A 26411-nucleotide genomic window follows, 5' to 3' on the forward strand; every position below is an offset into this window, starting at 1 on the left:
CTAGAGAGAGAGTTTAAAGAGAATAGACAGATGCTTAATTTGACCAATAGACTAGTGTTCATACAGCGGGGGTCATCATGATTCATAAAATTGAAAGTTGACAAAAATTAATAAGGACATAATAAAGATTAAAAATAATAACAAAAGCATTTGAACAACATTGTATTATCAAACAATTAATGCAAAATAATCGCTCATGTCCAATTTGATCATTCCACAAACAAAAAACACAAGCCAGTTTGAGTTTACCAAACACTTTACCACTGCTTTTACCACTGACAGCACTTATAAAAAGCCAGTTTACCAAACACTCAGCTGTTTTGCTTTTCAGCTACTTATTCTCAGAAATAAGCATAAGTCAGCTTTTCTGAAAAGCTCAGCCATACCAAACATAGCCTAAGCTTCCAAGACTACTGACTACGACAGCATCTCTTTCATTAGTCATGTTATACAGGAGAGTGTTGCTATTGGGACCTCCAAATCTGCTCACTTGACCTCACTCTATTATGAATTATTAAATGACATATATAACCTACTATAAAATGACTATTAAGGATAATAATTATACCAAAAAATATTACATTGATTTTCTATAGATTTTTCAATTCAACAATATTAGATTGCATTTATTATTTTCATTATCTATTTTCATTTTTTCAATTTCACTACATACTCATTAAAGGATAAAAAACCCTAAGGCTGCCGTGTTTTCTCTCGTGCTGCCACCAAAGCCGGATTCCTTCTCCGGCACCGCACTAGTTCCCTCCCAATGCATCAAGGAAACGTATTAGTATGGAACTGCATAGGCATCGTCAATCTGGAGACGTAGAGGGCGTTGCTTGATATGGTGCAAGCCAAAAAACCAAGCTTCCTTTTCCTCTCAGAAACATTAGCGAAGAAAAACCTCATTGACTCTATCACCACAAAACTAGGTTTTAAGGGAGGGTTCTGTGTTCCAAAAGAGAAAGAGTCGCAGGGACTGGTGCTCTTCTGGAATGATGATACGCATGTGGACATCAGAAACTACTCCCCGCATCACATTGACGCCATGATAGGAAAACTGGGTATGGATCTGTGGCGCTTCACTGGCATTTATGGTGTCACTGCTCGGGATGGTAGAGATAGAACCTGGTCTCTGATCAAAACCCTAGCAAGCAACCTTGCTCATTGCCATGGTTGATGGCCAGTGACTTTAATGAAATTATGAGCAATGCTGACAAGTGTGGGGAGGCCTCCTAGGGCAGCTGCTGCAATGGAGAAGTTCCGTCGAACTATATCTACCTGTGGTTTCATTGACATGGGCTTTGTTGGCGGGAGATTTACTTAGTCGAACAAGTATACAAAGGAGCGTCTGGATCGAGGCTTCCAGTCCACTTAATGGAGAAGGAGATTTCCTTATAGTAGGGTGGTGATGCTTCCTCCTTTTGAATTAGATCACAATCCCTTACTCGTTAAGGTTAGGGATGAAAGACTGGCAAGGATTACTTGTGCACGAAGGTTCCAGTTTGAGGAAGCTTAGTTTGGGAATGAAGCATGAACAAACATCATCACACAAGCATGGGCTACTCCTACTTCTGGAAATGCATTACGGCAGCTAGGACACAAAATAAAATATGCTAGACGAAGATTTATGAATTGGCATCAAACTGACTTTAATAAACTGAAGATTAACATGTGTATTTTGTAAGAAAAGTTGAATGATTTAATGAGATGGCCCTACTCTCTAGCATTGTATGAGGAACAGAGGGTGTTGCGTGTCTAGTATAGCTAACTTCTTTCTCAACAAGAGAAGTATTGGAGGCAAAGATCGAAGGTTATGTGGCTCAAGGATGGGGACCGTAATTCTACTTTTTTTCGTAGAAGAGCCAGTAACAGGAGAGCAAAGAATACCATAAAAGGTTTATCTGATGAGTTTGGGGAATGGCAATCTGCCCCTACGGAAATACAAAGACTTTTGTTATAGTACTTCAAACAGGTGTTCTCAACTGAAGGAGTGGATTCTGATGCCATAGCGAAAGTTGTTGAAGCTACTCCAGTAAAGGTAACGGAGGATATGAATGCTGAATTGCTAAAGCCGGTTTTTGATGAGGAAATTAGGAAGGCGTTGTTCTAAATGCACCCTTCTAAGAGTCCGGGACCTGATGGTATGTCCCCATTCTTTTTTCAGAAATTCTGGAATATTGTAAGCAATGATGTTTGTAATGCAGTTCGTGATCTACTTGAAAGAGGGGAGATTTGGCCTGAATCAAACTTCACTCACTTATGTCTTATCCCAAAGCAGAAAGACCCAAATTAGGCCTCTCACTTTCGGCCAATTGCACTATGTAATGTCATTTGCTGGATAAGCTCCAAAGTGGTAGCCAATAGACTGAAGTTGATGTTACCGGATATTATTTCTCCATTGCAAAGTGCATATGTCCCTAGGAGACTTATCTCGGACAACACTTTGGTGGCCACAGAAGCAGCGCATTTTATGCATAAGTTGAGGAAGCATGAAACATGCTTTTTTTTTTCTTTGAAACTTGATATTAGTAAGGCGTATGATAGGCTTGAATGGAAATTAATCGAAGCAATCCTTTCTAAAATTTGTTTTGCATCACAGTGGATCAACATCATTGTGACTTGTGTTACATCAGTCAATTACTTTATCTTGGTACAAGGTGAGCCAACTCCAGCGATTGTTCGTACCCGAGGAATCAGACAAGGTGATCCCTTATCACCTTACCTTTTTATTTTATGTAGTGAAGGCCTGTCGTCATTAATTTCTGCACCAGTTGACCAGAATGTTATTCATGGTCTTACTATGTGCCCTCAGGCCCCTACACTTCATCATCTTCTCTTTGCTGATGATATTATATTATTTGGTACTGCTGCAAATGAGGAGTGTTTTCAGTTTAGAAGCATACTTGATATTTATGAAAAAGAGTCAGGCCAACGGGTGAATTTTCTAAAAAAGCAATGTCATATTTAGCAACAGTGTGCACCCTTCTAGACTAGGGCTGGGATCGGGTCGAGCCCGTGTAAAATTTGATGGGCCCGGGTTGTTATTTTTTTTTGCGGGTCGGGCTCAATTAATGATTTTTTATTTTTGGGACCGAGTTGGGCCCGGACCGATTTTTACGGGCCGGGTTTTCCGGGCTTTCGGGCCTAAAAACCTGATTAGGGGGGAAGAAAAAAATAACAACAACTCCACTGATAAAAATCATAAAATCATTAAAATGAAACCAAATGAACAACAAAACAAGTTCCAGACTTCCAGTTTTTCACATTCTAACAGTTGAAGTCCAACTGAACAAGATCCACATTCCAACAGAACAAATTCGAGATTCAAATAATCAAATCTTCCAAGTTCCAGATAAACAAGTTCATAATCAAACAGTCCCAACTCCCAAATAAATTTAAAATCTTCAGTGGCTTCACTTTTTCCTTCTCTGCCCTCTTTCTCTTGATATTCGGTGAAGTTGGAGGCTGGGTAATTTCTTCTTTTCTTTCTTTTTCAGAAGCTGGAAGTTTGGAACAATTTATTTCTCCATTGTCAAATCATCATCAGTGGTCATATTTAGAGTATGAGATAATGAGACTATGCGGCAACGTGATTGACTGAAGCTGAGGAAAAGAAAAAAGAATCAAAACAGAGGTGGTTTGGAACCGCCGATGGGTCGGAGACCAACATCCCAACAATGAACTGATGAAGTATAAACTATAAAGTATAAACTATAAAGAGAAGGTTTTACTTACAGTGGGTCGGAGAGATCGTACTGGTGAAGACTCGAAGCAAAGTGGAGGTAGAACTTCGAACGACGACAAGGTGGGTCGGCAACGGTTGAGCAAAAAGCCCAAAATGGTGGTCGACTGGCCGAGACTATGAGAGAGAGAGCCAAAGTGTCGATTGTCGAAGAGATGAGAGAGAGAGAGAGAGAGAGTCGAAGTATCGGCGGTTCAGCGAAAATGGTGGCTGAGACTCCAAGAGAGAGAGAGATGAGAGACTGCGGGTCTGTGGCTGCTGAGTTGCTAAAGAGTAAAGAGAGTGAATTGAGAGAGAGAGAGAGAGGCAGTGAGCGGCCAGGGACTTAGGGTTAGGTTTTTAGTTGGGTTCGTAATCTCCTGTGGCACACCTATTGTAAGCTTATATATTATTACCAATAATATACAAACATGTGTCAAATGCACAAATCTTCGGGCCTTCGGGCTTTTTTTATTTGGATTTCTTAGGCCCGGGCCCGGACCGTTTTATATTTATTTCGGGCCGGGCCTTGAAAAACAGGTAAAAAATATTTTAAAGCCCGGACCGTTCGGGCCGGTCCCGGGCCGGTTCCGGGTCGGGTTTCGGGTTTCCGGGCTAAAATCCCAGCCCTATTCTAGACAGTTGGAGATGGCTTCAATTTTAGAGGTCAAGTGTGTAAAGGAGCATGACCGGTACCTGGGTTTGCCCATGAGAATTAGAAAGTCAAAGTCGTCAATCTTTGCATATATCAAAGAGAGGCTCACGAAAAAAATTGGTGAATTGGAAGGCCAAGATACTTAGCTCGGCAGGAAATGAAATTTTGATAAAAGCCATTGCCCAAATGATGCCTTTGTATGCAATGAATTGTTACTTATTGCCTAAGGGTTTATGTGATGATATTCACCAGTTATGTGCTTCTTTTTTCTGGGGCGATACTAATGAGAAAAAAAAAGATACATTGGCGGAGTTGGGATAAGCTGTGTCTTACAAAACAGGAGGGCGGAATGGGATTCAAAAACATATATGCCTACAATTTAGCAATGCTGGCCAAACAAGGCTGGAGGCTTGTGTCTAACCCCAACTCTTTAATTGCACGATTATACAAAGCCAAATACCATCCCAACTGCTCGTTTTTGGAAGCGGAAGTAGGAGAGGCTCCTTCATTCTCCTGGAGGACTATTTTGAATGGATGACCAATTCTAAAAGCGGGGGTTCAATGGAGAGTGGAAAATGGTAATGACATTAATATGTGGCACGATAAGTGGATCCCAGATTGTCCTCAGTATCTCGTACAAAAACTGGCAGGATGTGCTCTCACCAAAGTCTCTGACCTAATTGATGGTTCCACAAAGAAATGGTGTGTGTCTTTGGTAAAATCAATTTTTACTGCTCCTATTGCTGATAAGATCCTATGTATCCCTCTTAGCAGTCAGTGTATGGAAGATATCATTAGTTGGAATCCTGAGCGTCGAGGTTTTTACTCAGTTCGTACTGCATATTCGATAGCTAGGGCGATGGTGCTTGATAATTGTTTGGCCTCTCCTTCTAGTGGTTATCCTTATTCGGAGCTGTGGAAAATATTGTGGAAGGCACAAGTGCCAGGCAAGGTTCAAATATGCCTGTGGCATGCATGCAATGATTTCTTACCAACTCGAGCCAAACTGACTACCAAAGGCTACACCGGAGATTTAAGTTGTGTATTGTGTTCACATCAATATGAGAACTGAGGCCATAGTGTAAGTGCCCATTGCTAACTCCATTTTATCTGCTCCACCGTTTAATTTGAGTGAAAGTCTTCTTCCAAATATCCATTTCAAGGAATGGATGTTGGAGAGGGCCCTTGACCTTAAACCTGATATCTTTGAGAAGCTAGTCATCATTTTGTAGGCAATTTGGAAGAATAGGAACAATAAATTATGGAATGATGCTTGTCAGTCAACAAGTGATTTAGTGTTGGGAGCATTCACATGGTTGGAGGAGTTTCAGAAGGCTAGACGACTAGATGCTAAGCCAAAACAACCTCGTCCAAGCAAAACATGGGTACCAGCTACCAATGGCAAGTGGAAAATGAATGCAAATGGCTGTTTTTTGCCTACAAATACCGTGGGTAGAGTTGGGGTTGTGCTACGTAATGATACTGGGAGGTTCCGTGCTGCGCTGGCATCCCCGATTATACATGTTTCATCTCCAAAGCAAGTTGAGCTATGATATTAAGCAGGGTCTGCTTTTACTGCAACAATTGCAAGTTGACAAGGCCATTGTGGAAACAAATTGTTTACAAGCTACTTTGGACGTCACTGATGTGCATTATACCAGATTGCCTGAAAGAGGTTTATTGAATGATATAAAGCAGCTCCTCAAACACATGCCAAGGGTGTCAATTGAGTATGCCCCCAAAACGTGCAATCTTGTAGCACACCGTTTAGCTAACATAGCCTATGAGGCTAGTACTGGTTCTTATTGGTTTGATAGTGCACCAGATTGCATTCTGGATGTGCTTGCATTTGATTGTATTCAATCCGATTAGGGGCTCTTGTCATTTCATTCAAAAAAAGAAAAAGAAAAAAAACATACTCATTAAAGCATTCATATATATATATATATATATATATATATATTTAATAAGAATTAAAACTATGATTATGTGACATAAAAATATACATTTGAACACATATTGGTGAGGGAAAACAAAATAAATCGTATTATGACCTAAATTTAAGTCTATCCATTATATTTGTAAAAAAAAAAAAAAGAGCTAACATTTAAAAAAATATATATATTTAAATAATTAATCATGAGGTATATAACATAAACGTTAAGAAAAAATTATTAATCTTCATTTTTTTTTGCAGAGCTAAAACAGCAAAAAAAAAAAACACACACAAAATAGCTCATGTTATTTTCTTGTTGATCAAAAATTAATTTTTAAAACTCAATACCTTGTGTTTAATTTTTTTTATTGAAACAAATATTTATGTTGTCTAATTAAGGAATGGATATGTAATTAAGATTTATAGAGTAATTAATCATTGAATTAACTAAGTTTTTCTTTTTTTAAAGATAATAGTTTGTTTGCAAATTATATGAGTGATGTTATTTGAGGAAATTCAGTGAGGTTTAGTGTGTAAATTTATTATTTGAAAATTTAATAGGAAGTGTAAAAAGCATAGAAGGTCAAGTGATCAGTACATTTGGAGGTTCCAATAGAAAAACTCTAAATATGATAATAGACTAGACTAAATAAACCAAGACTTATAAGGTTGGTTTAACCCACGTGCTGAATTGATGAAAGAAAATACTATGTATTAATCCTTATCCTTAATGATGTGATTATATATGTGAAATGAACAAATTCGTAAGACTGTATAATAGTTTTTGTATTTAAAGTTGTCTGAATTGAACTACATACATACACACTTAGACCAAGAATAAACACAACTTCGAGATCCCTTTCCATACTGAACAAGTTTAACTTAGGGTTTGAGAATTATGGATGATAAACACTAGCTAGATTACTAAACCTCGATTTCTAATCATAGTATACTTTGTAAACTGGTAGAGGTCATCATTTTGATTCTGACTCAAGTCTGCTGCACAGCTTCTCTTGAGATACTCTTGTTATGGGGATAGAACTAAATTACCCCAATACATATGAAGCGACCTGTTTTAGAACACAAAGTCCCTCCCATATATAGAGTGTTGGAATAGACACACACACACACACACACACACACACACACACACACACACACACACACACACACACACACACACACACACACACACACACACACACACACACACACACACACACACACACACACACACACACACACACACACACACACACACACACACACACAATGATTCTCGGTTACGGACGTCCGTAACTTTCAAAATTTGCCAATTTGCAACGTTAGCCATTGGATGTGGTTAAATGAAGCTCTACGACCATGATTAAAAGAAGGAGAAAATACTGTTTACTCCCTATACTTATAGGGAGTGGACGTTTCAGTCCCTCACCTTTCAATTTCACCTAAAAAGTCCCTAAACTCTCCAATTTCACGCAATTGGTCCTTGCCGTCAATTCTCTGATAAATTCTCAGTTAAATTGCTGACGTAGCATTCCGTACACGCCGAAATGTCTATTTTACCCTTCCTAACTCTTATTATTATTATTTTTTTAATTATTTTTTTCTTTCTGTTTTCTCTTCTTCTTCTAGCTCTCTCTCCTTCTGTTGATCCCCATCTCATTTCAACCTCAAACATAACAGAAGCCATGGTAATTGGTAAAGGAACTTGAATCAAATTGACAACAAACTCTAATCAAATCACAATCACAAGACCAAAGGCAACATATAACTATGAATTCAATAAATCTAATCAACCAAACACACAAACAACCCTTGCTCTCTCTTCATTTCCATGGATCAGTCTCACAAACCCAAAAGACCCAAAACTCATCTCGACGATTCAACCTCCATCCGAGGAGGACTATGGCCATCTTCAACAATTCCTTCCATGAAGAACTTCGACTTTCTAGCAGTCCATCTTGAAATCGAGAGAATCAAAGACTGTATCGACGTCGGTTCTGGCACGAAGATCAATATCGGGTCGCCGAGTTTCGGGGTTAAGAGCTCGACGGCGAGTTTGAGAAAGTTGGGTGGTGGAGGTTCTGTCCAAGTACATGAGTCATCTTCAAACGAGGCATCATTGGAGACGAACGTCGGCTACGGCGGCTACGACCTCCCTCACCTTCCGCCTCCAGATCGCCTCAATTGGAGAGTCCGAATCTGATTCTCACTGACGCCTCGCTTGACAACCCGGAAAGGTGGCCCGCTTCTGATAAAGCTGGCCAGGGACACCATCGCCTCCGACGAAGGCCCTAATTGGGCGCTGGACTATGCCGTCAGGGCGGCCAGGTAGTTCGAGCGGTGTGCCGTCGACTACGAGCCCAGCCTGGACCTGGTGATGAGTCTGCACGTGTTGAGTCTAATTAAGGGACTTTCTTTCTCAATCTGTGGAGATAAGTGAAGGAGGAGGTCCTTGCTCTAAGAAGATGGAGATAAAGAGAAGGAGAGAGCTGGAAGAAGAACAGGTAAAAAGGAAAAAAAAAAAAAAAAAAAAGAGGAAAAAAATAATAATAAAAATTTTTAAAAAAGAGTTAGTAAGGGTAAAATAGACATTTCGGCGTGTACAGAATGCCACATCAGCAATTTAACTGAGAATTGACGGCAATGACCAATTGGGTGAAATTAGAGAGTTTAGGGACTTTTTAGGTTAAATTAAAAGGTGAGGGACTGAAACGTCAACTCCCTATAAGTATATGGAGTAAACAGTATTTTGTCCTTAAAAGAAGAAGGCATGGGTCATACAGGTTGGAGATTAAAATGGATCCGACCCGGGTCTTATATAAGACCAACCTGGAACTAAGCTCGATGAACTCCCGCCCTTTTAACAATTGATCTCTTTGATCTCCCGCTCTATCACTCCCTCTACCTTTAAAATATTTTGATTCCCTGTGATATTTCTGAAGAGGGAGAGAGAAAACTGTTGTTGCACCCTTTGGTTTTAAGGACAAAGGCACTCATAATTCAGGTATAGATTTTACAAAAGCTTGTTCTATCTTCTTGCTTTATTGACTTTGGATTTGGTCAAGATGATGGGGCCTTGAATCGATAAAAGCTAAAACTGGTTTCTCTGCTGACTTTGGTTTGGGATTCTATGTGTAATTATCAATTTAGTTTAATTGGTTTGTCATTCATTCACTGCCTTGATTATAAAATTGTAAAGTTCATTTAGTTTAATTTTATGTGGTTTCATTGTTTTGCGATGAAAAATTATAGGTCGGGGACTATGTTTCAGGCAATGAATTTAGGGTCAGTTTTATGTTCTGCTGAGACCACCGAAGTGTACACTCCTCAAGTAGCGGATGAGTTGAAGCCTACAAAAAACCGTGAATTTAGAACACTGGATGAGCTTTTTGAATTTTACAACAAGTATGCTTTTGAAGCTGGGTTTAGTGTTCGGAGAATTTCTAATGCCAAGAGTAAAGATGGTTCTGAAACTATAAGACAAGAACTTTGTTGTTGCAAAGAAGGGCATTCACAGAAACATACGGCTCTGCCAAAAAAGTGGAAAGGGATCATAAGAACGGGTTGTCTAGCAAAGATTGCAGCTATGAAGAGATGTGGCATATATGTAATCACTCAATTTACTCATAACCATCCTTTGACAACTCCAGAGAGAGTTCATTTGTTACCATCTCATCGTCAAGTTTCAAATGCTACCAAATGCTTAACCTTGGAACTTGGACTGGTAAATATTCCAACCCGCCAACAAATCAGTTTGCTTGAAGTTCAATCAGGGGGAATTGAGAATATAGGTTGCACAGGAAAAAGATATATACAATTATGAAAGAGATAAGAGAGAAGAGTTGAAAGGATATGATGGAGATATGTTGTATGCTCATTTTTTAGCACAACGGGAGAAGAATTCATTTTTCAATTTCAAGATAGAGGAAGACAGTGAAAATAGAATCAAACATTGTTTTTGGGCAGATGCGACCTCCAGGAGGGCTTATAGTTTCTTTGGGGATGTAGTTATCTTTGATACAACATACAACACTAACAAATATCTACTGATATTTGCACCACTATTAGGGGTTAACCACCATGGCCAGACTATTATGTTTGGTTGTACATTCTTAGGTGATGAATCCACAGAGTCGTTTGTTTGGCTACTCAATACTTTCTTAGAAGCAATGCCAGGAGGAAGTCCCCCAAAAATGATAATTACTGATCAAGATCCTGCTATGAAGATTGTCGATCATTTCCCAAGTTCTTCGTAACACATTCCATAGGTATTGCATTTGGCACATATTAAATAAGTTTTCAAAAAAGATAGGTGCAGTGAAATGTAATGAATATTATGATGACTTTAGAAGTTGTGTGTGGAACTCTGAGATGACAGAAGAATTTGATAAGAAGTGGAAGGAAGTTGTTAAGAAGAGTGGTTTAAGTGACAATGGATGGCTTCAATCAATTTATGACATTCAATTGCCTGTTAAAAACATAAAAATTAAGATGCATGAATTAGTAGTGCGTACATGGAAAATCACCATAAACTCTAGGAAATTCAAAATCAACTGATAACCCTAACCTCCACTTACTGTTGTTAAAATGTAATTTTTAGCTTCATTGATTGTTGTTAATTAGCAGATTCCAACCAATTTGGAGGTACTCAGAAAGGTGCATGCTCGATCATGAATGAAATTAGAGAAGAGGAAGGGAATTGGATAGCAGCAAATAATGTCAACAAGCAAATTCGAAGTGAACACAAAAATGATGAAGGCAAGTTCTTAGCATCGTCTATTTGAGGAAACCTTTTAAAACAAGCTTCATCACCACTTTGCATACTTAGATTCCCAAGATAATGCAGGATCTTATGCTAGATGATTATGTGTAGTTCCAAAGTTAGTTTCAATTTGGCCATATCATCATGGCAAAGAGAACTTCGAAGCCCGGTGGTGCAAAACATACAATTGCAACAAGAGAAGTATAATGTTAGTCAACAAATAAGGGAGAATGAGGGCAACTACACTTAAGCAGTAGCAATGAATGCATCTGTGAACTCAAGAGGCTCAAATCCATTTCTTTATTGTGGTTTTTCTATAAATGATCTACGAGCACGAATAATGTTCTTCATGATATCTCTAGCTATAAGCCTCTTTTCCTCTTTAACTTGCATATCTAATTATCCATAGGAAAGAGAACAAAATAAATGATCCAAGCAAGAGCTTGCAAAAAGAAGCATACCGCATCTGATTGTTGCGGATTAGCAGCTACTCTTGATTACCAAAGATATGAACTTGAAATCCCTACAACCTAAGAGCATCATAGTTAAAATTCAGTTGGCAGACAAAAAAAAAGGATGGTGGCTCTACCATTGCAGCCCTTATCCGTTGGAAATTATGCCCAAGGTTCGTATCCACTAGAAAAAGAATAGGGAATTTTATACACCCAAATTGTCATCGACTTATTAGATTAAACCCACCCCTAAGATTTTTTCATACACACCTAGATCTATTAATTAGAAACATCTAAAAAAAAAAATTAACTAGGATAAAAAAATAAAACATGTTTTTGTTAAAAATTATTGAAGATGCCACAAGCCCCAACATACCTATTGAAGCTTCTTGTTCAATAGGTATGTGTCGTTTGGTTAATTCCTCCTTAAGAGGTATTTGAGTTTTGTTTCCTGTTCAACAAGTATGTGTCATTTTGTTAATTCCTCCTCAATAGGTATTTGTACATGTTTTGGTTTATGTTCAATAGATATGTATTGTATGTGTTTGGATAATTCCTCCCAAATTAAGATATTTGTGTTTTCATTTTTAGGGTTTATGCTATTGAACAAGTATATATGGGTTTCAATATGTTCAATAGGTATGTGTCATTTGGTTAATTCCTCCTCAACAGGTACTTGTGTTTTGGTTTATGTTCAATAGATATGTATAGTATGTGTTTGCATAATTCCTCCTTGAAGGTATTTGTGCTTTCGTTTTTAGGGTTTATGCTATTGAACAAGTATATACGGGTTTCAACCTGTTCAATAGGTATGTGTCATTTGGTTAATTCCTCCTCAATGGGTATTTGTGTTTTGGTTTATGTTCAATAGGTATGTATAGTATGTGTTTGGATAATTCCTTCTTAAAGGTATTTGTGCTTTCGTTTTTAGGGTTTATGCTATTGAACAAATATAAACAGGTTTCAACGTGACTGGCGTTTTTATTTTTTATTCTTCTTTTTTTTTTTTCTCAATAGATTCTACAAGTTCTTGATGGCTAAAGAGTACTCCTACCTAGATCAGCAACTACTCCTACTGATTACATAAACAATTAAAGATTTCATTTCCATTTCTCAGTGGATCATAAATTCGAAGGATGGCACCTTCCTTCTGAAGTGCTTTACATACACTCACTGTAGGTGAATTGGTGAGATCTGCCATGTTGCTCTTATACGTGACCCGAAATACAGCAACCTACTTCCCTATAGAGTTGACATATTGTTTAGTATCAATTGTACAAACTGCTCCCTCATCTTCTTATCCAACATAACTATGTTAGACAGTAGCCTAGCTTCTGTGACCAATCCCACATTCAGAAGAGCATCTTTACAATACACTATATCTTTTAGCAGGTCAGAACTGTCGATTCCCAATGTTGATTCCATATAGACATTCTCAAACCTGTAATCTTTTCCTAGCATCTGCCTGACATGATAAAAAAAAAACTTGCAATTGAATGACTGAAAAAGTTACCCACCTAATGAATGAAGGTAACTTTTATCCTTCATTCAATTGCAATTTCTATTTGTATGTTCGTTTGCTCGTTCAAATAAAAAAAATTCATTCATTTGTAAATTCTTTTTCCTTTATCATTCACTTGAAAGTTCATTGAAAATACCAGATGAAACAACTTGGAAAGATTATGAGCAATATAAGAGGATTAGTAGAGGAAATGTACAAACACAAAGGTCCACAAGAATTTAGTGACGCAGTGTAAACCTCTCCACTGAGGAAACTTCACTACGTGGCTTGTATCATAACCAACACGATAATCAAATCCAATATGAATTCAAGTCATTACAACTCACAAGTAGTGGTATTCAACACAACCACTTTATTAGCAACAATGCTAACTTGTTCACAATTTGAAAGACCTATTCTACACACAGTATAAATCAATCTATGTCAATTGAAGATACTGAACAAGTCTCCCACTTCTTCTTGTCTCTGAGTCTCACCAATCTCAAGTGCAATGTGAATGATAGATGCAGTGAGCAAGCAAGATAAATAATCAAATAGAGTTTTGTAAAACAGTTTTTGTGAAGACTATGCAACACGCAACAAATTCTTGAATTAAAAAAAACTTTAAAGAAAATGCAGTTTTCAAAACCTTTTATAGCAGATAAAGACTCCCCCTCAATCCGATCTCATTGATCATAGATATTTGAGATAAACATGGAAATATTTTTCAAACATATTGAGAAACTCAATCAATCTTTACTAACTATTTGCAATGAAAATCTCTTAATTAATATGCATTCCAAACCACTTTGAATGTAGATAAGATTTTTGAAACATTTTCAAAAAATAGCGATAAAATTGCATAACTGTTTAGATCCAAAAGATAAGCATCAATCAGTTCCAACCTCCACCTCCTCACTCCTCAGATATGCAAATGCAAGTTCCACAACCTATGACGCCGCTTCAACCACCTTAAAGACGCCGTTTGCAACGATGATGACACCGATGACTCATCCTCCCTTATTCCATGGCTTGATTGTCCGCGACTGTTCAAATCAGAGAGAGAGAGAGAGAGAGAGAGAGAGAGAGAGAGAGATGCTTTGTAACTTTTTAATTGTCTTTTAGTCTTTAAACTGGGTAAGTGGGCACACTAATCTCTTAGGCCTCGTTTGGTTCACGAAAGGGAAATCAATTCCCTTGTCTTTCCCATGGGGAAGGGAAACTAAAGTTCCTGTTAGATTTCCTTTCCTGTGTTTGGCAAAGCAGGGAAAGCATCCAGGAAAGATTATTTGATCTCCCTTCCGATATTTGGTTAGTGCAGGAAAGGAAAGTAAAAATATATCAATGTTTCAATAATACCCTTCTATTTTAAAATAAAAACAACCTATAATGAATTTTCTACTAAGGGTACTCAAGCAATTAATGATGGGGTATTATTGTCCAAAATTATTGCAATTAATGTTGGGAAATGAGATGGAAAACTCAATCCCATGAAGTTTGAGTGGAATGAGTTTACCCCCAACTTTCTCCTATGTAAGGAAAGCATGTCCAGACTTTGTCGTTACCAAACAAAGGAAATGAATAACTTTCATTTCCCAAGTCCTCAATTCCGCAAAACAAATGAGGCCTTAATAGAATAAATGAGTTAATGTAAGCCCAAATTTAGACATTTGGTCAAAAACCCTATTCCTTAATTAAGATCAAACCCATCAAAGATTTGGTGTCCACCAAACTTACGATACATGTTATTTTTAACAATGGCTACTTTAGTCCACTCATAATCACTATAAAATCAATTTAGGCACATGGTTGAGTGTACTTGGCTGCTATTATTCATCACCATGACACCATGTAATGGAAATTCCATGTAATTACCATAGTGACTCCATAGTCCATTGTGGTTAAGCCAATATTAATTAATTTGGACCGGAATATATTAGTACTCTATATATCCAAGGCTAAAACCAGCCTAGATTTGTTTCTGGTAGAAATTATCTAGATATGGTCTCAAAACGTGCTGCATGCCTTCATGCATTATATGCGTGTACGTAGTTTAGCCGTATACATTACATGCTCTCCTTCACTTTTATCGTTTTCTTTTGTTACAATGGGGGAGGAATCGTTTGAAACTGGGAACCTCGATCAGCTAACTATGCATTTTTATCGAGATTAATTAAATCCCAGTAGACTAGTAATTGGTTGCACTGCCCTTTATTACTTTGTTTGTATGTTATATATTCGTCATGCTTCAAATTCGATCGGGTCTAATTATATGATTTCTCTTCACCATTTTCAAAAGATATGTTAGATATATTCGTGTTATAAAACATAGTATTTTATTTATTCAAATGAGACTCCATATTGAATAATATGCATGTGAAATCATGAAATAAATGAATCAATTCTATGCATATAAATATTGGGAGCACCACAGGACATTCACTCTTCCGAACCCTAAATTTGTGCTCCGATATTTGTAGAGCTATTGTGCGCCTATCCCATAGCTAATCCCGATGTTTTCCTGTTGAAACTCTTGCAAAGTCTGCCGCGCACCAAATTTGTACTCTGATATCTAATGAGCTATTGTGCGCCTATCATATATCTACTCCCCATGCTTTCCCCTTGAAAATTCAACATGTGTCCATCGACGAGAGGACTCACAAATATAGACAGCGTAGAGGCCCAATTCATGCCACACAGTCACACACAAAGAATACGGACTTGTTTTTGAGACTATGGGTTGAGAAGCTCTCATCTCATATGGGAACACGTACATTTTTTTTTTCCTTGTTTAAAGATGATTGAATGATTTAACTCCTACACTACATAATAACTCGAATTCATGACTTAAATTTTAGGTAGTGAGTACTCTAACAACTAATACAATCAAATATATATATATATATATATATATATATGAATTTGGACATAATATTATATGAGAATCTTATTGGCATAAGCTTGGGAAAACCAATTTCTCTTGTAATTTTGTTTGTGGCAGATCAATAGATTGATTATAATGAATTATCAATCATCCCAACTTATTCAATGTCTTCTTCTCCATTCTTACTTTCCATTTTGTCGCCGCCACCATCGAAGTTTGATCTCTGCTTCGTGTTCTCCTCCTCCCCAATTGAGCACGGGTGATCCCTGGCGTATAACCCCGATGTCTCGATTATACATGTACACATCATGATCGTTATTCATATTGATAGCTAGCTAGCTGGATCACTAGTAATCATGTGTTGATTCCTATAGCTATGTCTTGTCATTAATCAGTCATTAAAGTTCATGAGGGTACGTACGTTATTTTGGATTTGCTTTGATTTAGGTCTAATGTCTATTGCCCGGTAGCAAGCCGGCCCTAACCGGTAGCAAGCATATATATATATATAGACACACACAAACAGACACGCATATATATATATATGCTCTCAGCCACATGCATCACGAGGATCAATTAGCTAGCTAGCCTCTCCTAGCAAGGTCAAGACAGAGACATCCAGATGCATGTTCCTCTTTCAAGTTTAATTCAAACAATAACTACAACTACTTCATGTATATAACTATATAAATTCTAATTTTGCTAACTCCCCAATAAAATAGGAAGGCTGATATATAAAATATATATATTGACCAATTTGTTAGGAAGAGTGACTTTGTTTCTTTCATCGTGTGGGTAAATAAGAGGCTTCATCGAAGTGTCTCCTTCACTGTGAGCTTACCTGAGGCGGCTGGGTTTGCTCCCATGCAATACTATTAATCATAATGAACAGTTCCACTAGAAAGTCTCTGGATACTATTGGAAAACTATTTGACCTGGAAATCTGGAATTCTATTATCAGTTTTTTTTTTTTTCGATTGATAATTCTATTATCAGTTGCATGTTTAGAAAAGTAGTACTTAATTGGATATTGACCAATGATTTATGACTGAATTATTTGAGGGAGACGTAGAAAACGATCCTCGCCTTCTGTGTTTGAGTTCCGATCGATCTGACCGAGTCTTTTTAATTGGTCTTGGCCAAAATCAAAGTTGAGGGACTCGGCTGGACCTTGACCATATAAAATGGTGTCTTAAGTTATTGAACATGAATATAATCGCATTCCTCATCGATCGTTTTGCATGAGTGGAAATTCATGAGGACCAGAGCAGCATCAAACCTAAATCACTGTAGTCAATTTAGCTCGTCTGAATTTTCATGAATTAGCTAACTGATTCAAATTGAATTTTTAGATGTATCCTTGGTCAAAGTTTAGCTTGTAAGAGTGTTGAAGTCATATTCTGTCTTATAGAATCCTTTTTATTAAGGGAAGAATCCTCATATGGTATTTGGATTATTGTCGAATGCACATTTTGGTAGCTAAACTTTCAAAACTACCCTGATGGTATCTGAACTATTGCTCCGTTTCTCCATATGGTACTTCCATTCAATCTACCGTTAACTTTGCCTACGTGGCTCATTCTTATAGGATGACATTCATCTCAAAAAAAAAAAAATTAATAGGCAAAGTTAACGGCCAATTGGATGGAAGTACCATATGAAAAAACGGAGCAATAGTTCAAGTACTACGAGGGTAGTTTTGAAAGTTTAGGTACCAAAATGTGCATTTGACCATAGTTCAAATACCATTTGAGAATTTTTTTTCCTTTTATCAAACTACTTCTGTTTGAGAGGCCACAAATTCAAATTTGTGATATTTTTTCTAACAAAATAGAGAAAGGTATCGCCAATTACGTTCAATGATATATGTTGAAATTCTAATCATGTTTTCTAAAATTTTGCACATTTTTCAATGTCATTCGGTGCTGCATCATGAAATGTTTCTTTAGACAACTACAAATGACTACCTGACAACATTTCAATTAACAGAAAAGTCCGCAACCTTTCTCCTAAAACAATTAAGGACACACTCTATTCTCTTTTACCCTTTTACAATTTTACATAGTATCAGCCAATGTTTTTACTTAAAAGTTTTAACACAGTATCAGCCTAAGGACTAGCCTTCAACATGCCATAATTTCGCCTAACGACCTCCTGTCTAAACGGCTACTAACAGGGCAGAATCACTGCTGCCTTAGTATGATATGGGTTTAGTTTTTAAAGCAAAAACATAACTACTGCTACTGCTACTTAAGTAAACGACTGCAGAAAGAACCAAAATATTTTTGTGACAGTGTACTGGGCACAAGCTGAAATTTATTTATTCAAACATAAATACAGATATAAAACCCAGAGCCTCACTCTTGGGTAAACAGCTAAACGCTGTTTAGCTACTCATAATTGATTACAAGTACTTACTTGGAATAGTATGCACACTGCATCAAACGTCTTACAGAAAACACTGGTACTATCACACTACTTACTATGGCTTTCTTACTTCTTGAGAGAAAATGATTCTGCTCAATTTTCTGATGCCTTACAATTGAAACTAAAGCTCTTTATATAGAGAGCGGAACTCAAACCAGAATTCAAAACATAAAAATGTACAGCACAACTCTATTATTGTCTGCTTTCGTGAGTGCTCCTGATAATAGAGGTCTTTTGGCGAAAAGCAGATTCCTTTAAGTGAAATGTTTTTTACCTTGTTCTTTTCTGAAAAGCAAAAGCATCTTTAGGAAAAGTCAAAGGTGATTTCGGTGCTTTTTACACCTGCTGCCTCACATGTTTTCATTTGTTTCAGAATTGTGGCCTAGGACAAGAGAGTTGTCATCCATCCTGACTTTCACTTCATTATCTTCTACGTCTGTATCTGCATACATCCTGTAGTGGTTGTCATTTTCAAGTTTTTGGATCCAGTGCAAGCATGCCAACGTAGAATCGATTTCCTTTCTCTTGAGAGATAGAAAAAGGTCACTGCTTATCACTTTAGGGTGATCATAGGCAGTGATTAAGATTTTCTCTCCTGCTACCAGGAATGTATTTTCTTTATCTTCTTTGATGATCTTTTGGATATAGTCTAGAGACATGGCCTTCATCCAAGCGATGTTAGAGTTTGGCTGACCATTGTATCCCACACATGCAGGCTGAAGATACTGTCCTTGGATAATCCTCACATGCATAATGATATGGAGAAATATATTCAACTTCACCATTTCTATTTTGGATCCATTCTGGAGGAGTTGATCTGAATTTTAACCTGAGGATACAGTCATTTTTTCTGACATTCTTGATTGTATTGACTATGATGGTGGTAATCCCTTGAGATCATCATTGGTTTTAGTTCGAAGATTATAAACAAAACCATTTTCAACAAGTCACAGGTTGTGTTCTTGAGGATGTTCACTCTGAACATTGACTACATACCTGCCAACATAAGGTCCAGGGATTATGAAGAGAGTTGGAGGAAATGAATCAGAATTCTAACTTCCAATGAGGCTATGAAAGTCGAACCAATCTGATTCTTTTAGTGCTAAAATAGGAACTCTAGCACTTTCAGGATCTTCAAGATACTGGATCTTTTCATTCTGGACAACACTCTGCTGTGTATTTTCATGCACTTCTTCAAACTGTGGTCTAGCATTTTCATGGAGTTCTTCAGCTAATGCGAACAGAGCTGGGAACATGATGCCACTGTTTCTTTCATGAAAAGCGAATAAGAGGTTACCTAAAATTGCCTTCTGGTGGTATGTTAGCCTCCTGCCAGTTCTGAACACAGGATCAGCAAAGGTTTTTAGTTCATAATTAAAAACATTTATAACTCCAGTTGGAGTTGATTTGCTTTTTGGCAAAGCAACAACCTTCAACGGTCTTGGATTTTTTTCCTTTAGGATCCTCAACAGTTTCATGTTCTTTCCCAGTTCTTCTGTTTCTGGGATTGCGACCTTCGTCGTCATCTCTTCGACTGAACATTGCCATTTCTCTGGTTAGGGCGTCTGGAAGATAGTTCTTGTTTCTTGCAATTAATTCAACATTATAATCATATTGGTTAAGAAATAATTGCCAATTTGCTAATCTTCCTATATCAGTAGCTTTATCAAATTTAAAATTTTTAAAATTCTTCACTCTGGCACAATTGCTGCGTATAGTAAAGGGTTTTCCAAGAAAAGTTGGAGAATTTAAAATTGTTTTCTTAACAGCCAAAATCTTTTTTTCTCCTATAGGATAATTTTGTTTTGCAGGGCTGAACTTGCCACTACAAAATTTACAGATCTTTTCAATATTAGTTTCAGGTATTTTTGCCAGAACAATACCGGACCAGTAATTATCACTAGCATCTGTTTGGAGAATGATTTCATCATTTTCCTCTGGTTGTTGGAGATGAGGGAGATTTTTGCAGAGAGCTTTTATCTGCTTCATAATTTTTTCATCATCTTCTGTGAAGTTCTATCTTCTCTTGGAACTTGTTTTAGGAGATAACATTGCTGTTAGTTCTGAGATTTTGGGAATGAAATCTCTCCCATAGTTAATGACTCCTAAGAATCTCTCTAGACTCTTAGCATCAGGAATTTCCAGATTTTCTCAAGGATGTGGGGTTGGAGTTTTATCACTCAATTCTTGACATTTATTTCAAGGAAATCAACTTCATCTAGGATAAAGAAGATTTTCTTTTCTCGTAAGATGATTCCATGCTGAACTATCAGCTTTGCAACCTCATAGAGGTGTTTCATGTGTTCTTCTTTGGTTTTGGAGAAGACCAGGATGTCATCAATGTAGACGACGCAGAATTTAGCAACATGTTTGAAGATGTCATCCATCTTTCTTTGGAAGATTGAAGGGGCTTGTTTTAGGCCAAAGGGCATTACTAACCATTCGTAATGACCTTGTGGTGTTCCAAATGCAGTGAGAGGAACACTATATGGATGCATCTTGACTTGCCAAAAACCCGACTTTGCATCGAATTTTGAAAAGACTTTAGCTCCTCTGAGCTGGTTGATCAGTACTCTTACTTGAGCAATTTGATAACCGTCTTTAATGGTCTTCTTATTGACATCTTTGTAGTTAATTACCATTCTAGCTTTGCCTCTGATATTTTTTGCATGATTCCTCACATAGAATGCTGGAGCATGATGAGGGCTAGTGGAAGGTTGAATTAATCTCTTGTTCAGGAGATCCTTCAATGTCTTTTCTGAATTCTTTTTGGTCTTCCTCTTTGTACTGAGGAATGGTTCTGACATGCCAGATGACATTCATATCATGTAATCTCAATTCACAGACTACTGGATCTTTTTCCCAGAATTTCTGAGGGCCGACATCTATATTCTGTTCATGCATTTTCTTGATTTTATCAAGAGTAGGAATTTTCTGAGACTCAAGCTTATTCTCGAAGTGCTTGAGGTTATGCTCATGGATGAAACTAGCTTCTTCATCTTCGCTAGTTGTTTCTTCTTCTTCTGAAGAGTTTTCGAAAAGCAATTCTTGTTGTTGTTTGATTTGAAGCACAGGTTCAAATTTGGGTGTGTAGGGCTTAGGATCACCACTATTTCATTGCGATCTCTGATATTGAGTAGTAAAGTGTGGACCTACTACACTTTTTGCTTGAGTAAGTCTGTCTGCCCAGAATACCTTATCTCCTTTTCTGAAGCCTATAACTTCTTCATCTTGAATAAATCTTTGTTGGAGAATAAAATCATTTCCCAACAAGAAATCAGATCCTTGGCCTTCTGATTGCCGAAGAGTGTTGATGACAAATGTTCCTCCACCAATGGTGATGTGAACATCTCTAGCTACTTTGTTCATGGTTAAATAGCTTCCATCGAATTGGACACCAGTAGCTATTCTTTTCTTATCTTCTTTCCAGAGTTCTTCTGGAATTGCAAATCTTTTTGCAACTGTAAATCCTGATCTATTATCTACATATGCATGTAGATAATATTTCTTATGATCAGGGAATTTTAATCCAATCTCTATGTAATTGCTATATCTACTAGTAGAGACGATTTTCGATTGTTGTAGCTCATTTTCTTAAGCTCGTTCTTGTGGTATGAATGGTTTGCATTCTTCTGGAATATTTTTTGGTGGTTCAACCAATTCTATATTTTCATCGATTTTTTCTTTCTTTATTTCTTGGAACATAGCTTCTACTTTTTTCTCCTTCTGTTCAGAGAAATATTCTTCATATTCTTGTTCTACCAACTGGCTGATAAGGCCATTCTTGGTTTTTCTTCTTGCTTCAGCTATGAAGCATTCTTTGTTGTAAGTCTTTTTAGACTCTTCACAAAACATAGGAAGTCCATTCTTTTCATGACATAGGCAGTAGTCACAAATGAATGTACCAGGGTTCACTTGATAGGAAGACATTATTGCTTCTGTCTTGCTTTCTTCCCAATTTTTAACTTTCAGAACATTCATCTGTCTAGATTCTAAGTATTCTATTTCAGAATTTTCAGAGTCAGATGATTCTTCTTCGTCAGACCAGTCTGACCTGTCATCATTTTCTTCATCAGAATAGGGTATTTTGTAGCCCTTCATATTTGTTGTTTCTACTATGGGCTCATATTCTTCAAATAGAGCTTTTGTAGATCTTTTACCCTTTTCTGGGCATTCATTGGCATAGTGCCCTTCAGCTTTACATAACCAACATCTGCAAGCTTTCTTGCCTGGTTGTTTATTCTGTTGGTTGGTTTGATGATTCTTCTTTTTCTTAAAGAATTTCTTTTTTGGATCTTCATCCTGTTGTTTCTTGAAATTAGAACTTTTCTTAAATTTCCAATTTTTTCTTTCATTACTCTTTCTAAATCTTTTCGAGTAATATTTTTCTTTTATTTTTCTGTGGAACTTGGATTCATGACATCCCTAGTTGGTTGGCATATCCAGTATTCCATAACAGAAATTTTCAACTCGTTTGAGTTGTTTTTTGACCATTTTGGCTTTAAGATTTGCTTTGCATTGCTCTTTTAGTAATTGCCTAATTATTTCTGCAATTCCTCCAACTAAAAATCTTTCAATTGGTTTTTCAGCTATGCTTTCTCTCACAGCTGTTCTCCATGGTTCAGGGAGTTTTCTATGCAACAAGTTGACTAGATCAGTATTCTCTAGTTCACCTATCGTGCAGTAGTATTCTTGAAATTCATTCAAGTATTCTTGAAAATATCTCATGTCATAGATTTTGAGAGCATAGATATTTGATTTGGCCGTTTCTTTAGCCTTTTCACTCAGATTTGAGAGATTTCCACAGAACTGATCATACAGGGGTACCACAAAATCATACAGAGATTTTGAATTTTTTTTATTTCTTCTAGCCAGTCTCTTCCTCTGTCAGTGTCTTTGAACGACAGATAGTACTTTTTAACTACACCAGTAAGAGTAGTTTCATAGTACACCTGAAGATATGGTGCTTCCAACTTCCCAAGGGTAAGAGCAGAGGCCATCATCAGGCTATCAACCCATTGATCAATAGCTTTTCTTTTATCTAAGGCTTAGTCTAGATTTAGCCATATGCCATAGTTTGTGATTGGCACTCTAGGCATATTGTCCTCTGGGACAAATCTTTGAGAATTTCTTTCTTCTTTTATGCCCGTAGGGGCTTTCTGCACAAGGAGTTTCAGTTTTCCCTTTTCTCTGATGATGAAAGTTTTGGAATTGGAGCTTTCTCCGTCTTCCATTTCTATATCTTGATAAAGAAAGACTTTTTTTGTCTTTCTTATTTTGAAATTTTTCGTTTCTTCGATTAGTTTTTCTAATCGTTCAAGATTTTCGCAAGATTCTGCTTCATCATAAAGTTCATAGAGCTTTTCTGCTCTAAGCATTTATACTGGTCTATTTAGATCAGCTTCTAATTCTTTTTCAGTAATAGGATCTGTTGGTTCTTCAACAGTAAATTTGGTACCACTAACACTAGTTTCCCTAGTGCTGTAGCTTCTTCTAAGAAGATTTTTGTTTATCCTGACATTTTCAGGACAGACTTCACTTTTTCTGTAATGGTCAAATTTTAGACTGATATCTCTAGCCTTTCTACTTTCATATATTGCCGCTTTGGCATTTTCTGGAGGTTTCTTTGGACTAGATAATTTCCATTCAATAGGAAAAGTTACTTCATTCCAAGTAACCTTGTGAATCTGTTGTGAATGGTTCTTTTGACTGGTGAGGAATCCAGAAGTAAGACCTGGGATATTGGATATTCTTGTCTTAAGTTCTACTGTGGTACTCATCAGTTTATAGTATATTTTGTATACTGTTGCAAGTTCTTGCATATCTTTTTTCATTGATATGTCATCTGTCTTGACTCTCAGTCTTAGACAGTGAGTTGCATCTTTCAAGCTAGTAGAGAAATTTGGGATGCAATTGAAATATGCTACTTGATTGCATAGGGATGCTTCAAGTGTTCCCAACATATTAGCTTGAAAATCTATTAGTCTATTGTCTTGTAGGACACATAGAACTAAACAGTTTATGCTTTCTCGGGCAAGAAGTTTTATGCCAACTAGGACTGCTCCAATATGCATAAATTGGTAATTCTTTGTTCTTGCTAGGGCAACTTCTTCAGGAGTGATCATCAAGAGATCTGTTTCTTCGGTTGTAAATTCTAACAATTTGAAGTGATAGCTATCCATCAGATCAAACTTTTCCCTTTTGTAGATTTGTTTAAAATCTAACTTTGGAATTGAGGAATTTTTTATCTCATGTTCAATTTCATTATATTCAAATTCTTCAGCATTTAGAAGTTGCACTCCTTTCTTTTTCCCAAAGATGTTCATCATTTTGACATCTCTTGCTACCAAGTGCTTTGGTTTTTCATACCTGATACTAGTCAGACTAGTAGAAGGTTCTAGTAAAATCATGTTTGGCGTAGGATTCTTCTTAGGTTTTTCTAATGGTTTAAATCCATTAGCTTTCTTTGATTTTATTGGAGGCTTTTTCTTATCCTTCAGTATATCTTTCATAGAATCCAGCGTTTTTTGCTGTTCAGTGATTTTTGTGCCAACACTTGTTAGCTGTTCTTCATCCCTTTTAAGAAGTTCTTTGATATAATCTATTTTGTGCTCCAATTTTTCTAATTGGGCGATTATATCTAGGACTTTTTCTAGATGATCTCGACATCTAAATACTTCTTGTATCAAGTTCTGATGTTTCTCATCAGAAGATTTTAGTAGAGAATTCAACTTCTCTAATAATAATTCAGACATTGTCCCCATTGGGGATTCCCCTTTTTAGCTCTTTTTATAAGCTCTGATACCAGTGATGTGCGGATCTAACCGATGCTATAACCAAGAGGTTTTTGTTCCTCTCTGAGAGTATATTCAAGATCTCCGATTGATTTTTCAATTTTATAAATTCTCTTTTGAACTATGAAAATAATATCCCAATAATCGGGAGTTTCTCTTCGAAGCCTTGACCTATAATCTTTTAATTTTCTCAGCTTTTCTTTTTCTTCATCTTCAACTAATTCCTTACTTGTGTTTTTGCAAATAGCAATCAATTCTAATCTGTCTATGATCGAAATTATGAATAGTAAAAATAACTGTTTACCTTCGAGTATAGAGGATAGATTTATACCTGCAAGATGTTTAAACAAACAAATTCAAAAGCATTGGCCCACTACGCTCCGTCAATTTTATTTTTACTGAAGGAAGAGATAAATATCAAAGAGGAAGAAAAACTCCTTAAAGACAAAAAGTGTAAACTTTTGTCCTTAGATGTGTAAAACCAAATGTTGTGGAGTTAATTGTGTTTTGAACTTTTATCAAGGAGGTATATGTAATTTGCTAATGTTTCTTTTCTTGATGTATTTTTAACTTCACACATTTCTGACAAATCGTGTCAAATCCATTTTGGCAATATCGATCAGTCCATCCTAGGAAGGAACCAGTTATCTAGAATTTTATATCTAGATGGGGACAAATTTATTTGATGAAGTCATTTACAAAGCTTCTTTTAATATGTTTTGGTCCTTTAGTTGAACAATAATCACCAATTAACCAAACATGAGTAGACACTCCCCCAAATACTCCCAGCTGCCTCACTCTAACTCCATCTAGCTAGCTCCATGGAATTATATCACTATCACTCCAAAATCTAAGTGCTGTAGATTTCAGGACATTATTATATATATATATATATATATATATATTTTTTTTATCAAAAGAGGTCAGCCCATTATATAGATTTAGCAAGCAGTACAAAAACGAAACACCCATATGGGGTCGACAGAAAAAATCGTTCCTCAGAAAACCCTAAGACTCATATTCTAAACAAGAACAAGAACCCAGAAAACCCCCATTACACCCACCTTTTAAAAAATCCATGCACCATTAATATTTCAAACAAAAACCTAGAAACTCCAAAGCAGTGAAGTAGGGGTAGCCCGGCCCTACCCTAAATTTTAGGGCTTAGGGTAGGGCCGGGCCGGAACTTAAATATGCTAACCCTTACCCGCCCGAAAAGTCCGATCCTCTAGAGCCGAAAGGGCCGGGTCGGGCCGACTTTCCAAATAGGGCC

The sequence above is a fragment of the Rosa chinensis genome, chromosome 1 (assembly GCF_002994745.2).
Source record: "Rosa chinensis cultivar Old Blush chromosome 1, RchiOBHm-V2, whole genome shotgun sequence".
In the NCBI taxonomy this organism is placed as follows: domain Eukaryota; kingdom Viridiplantae; phylum Streptophyta; class Magnoliopsida; order Rosales; family Rosaceae; genus Rosa; species Rosa chinensis.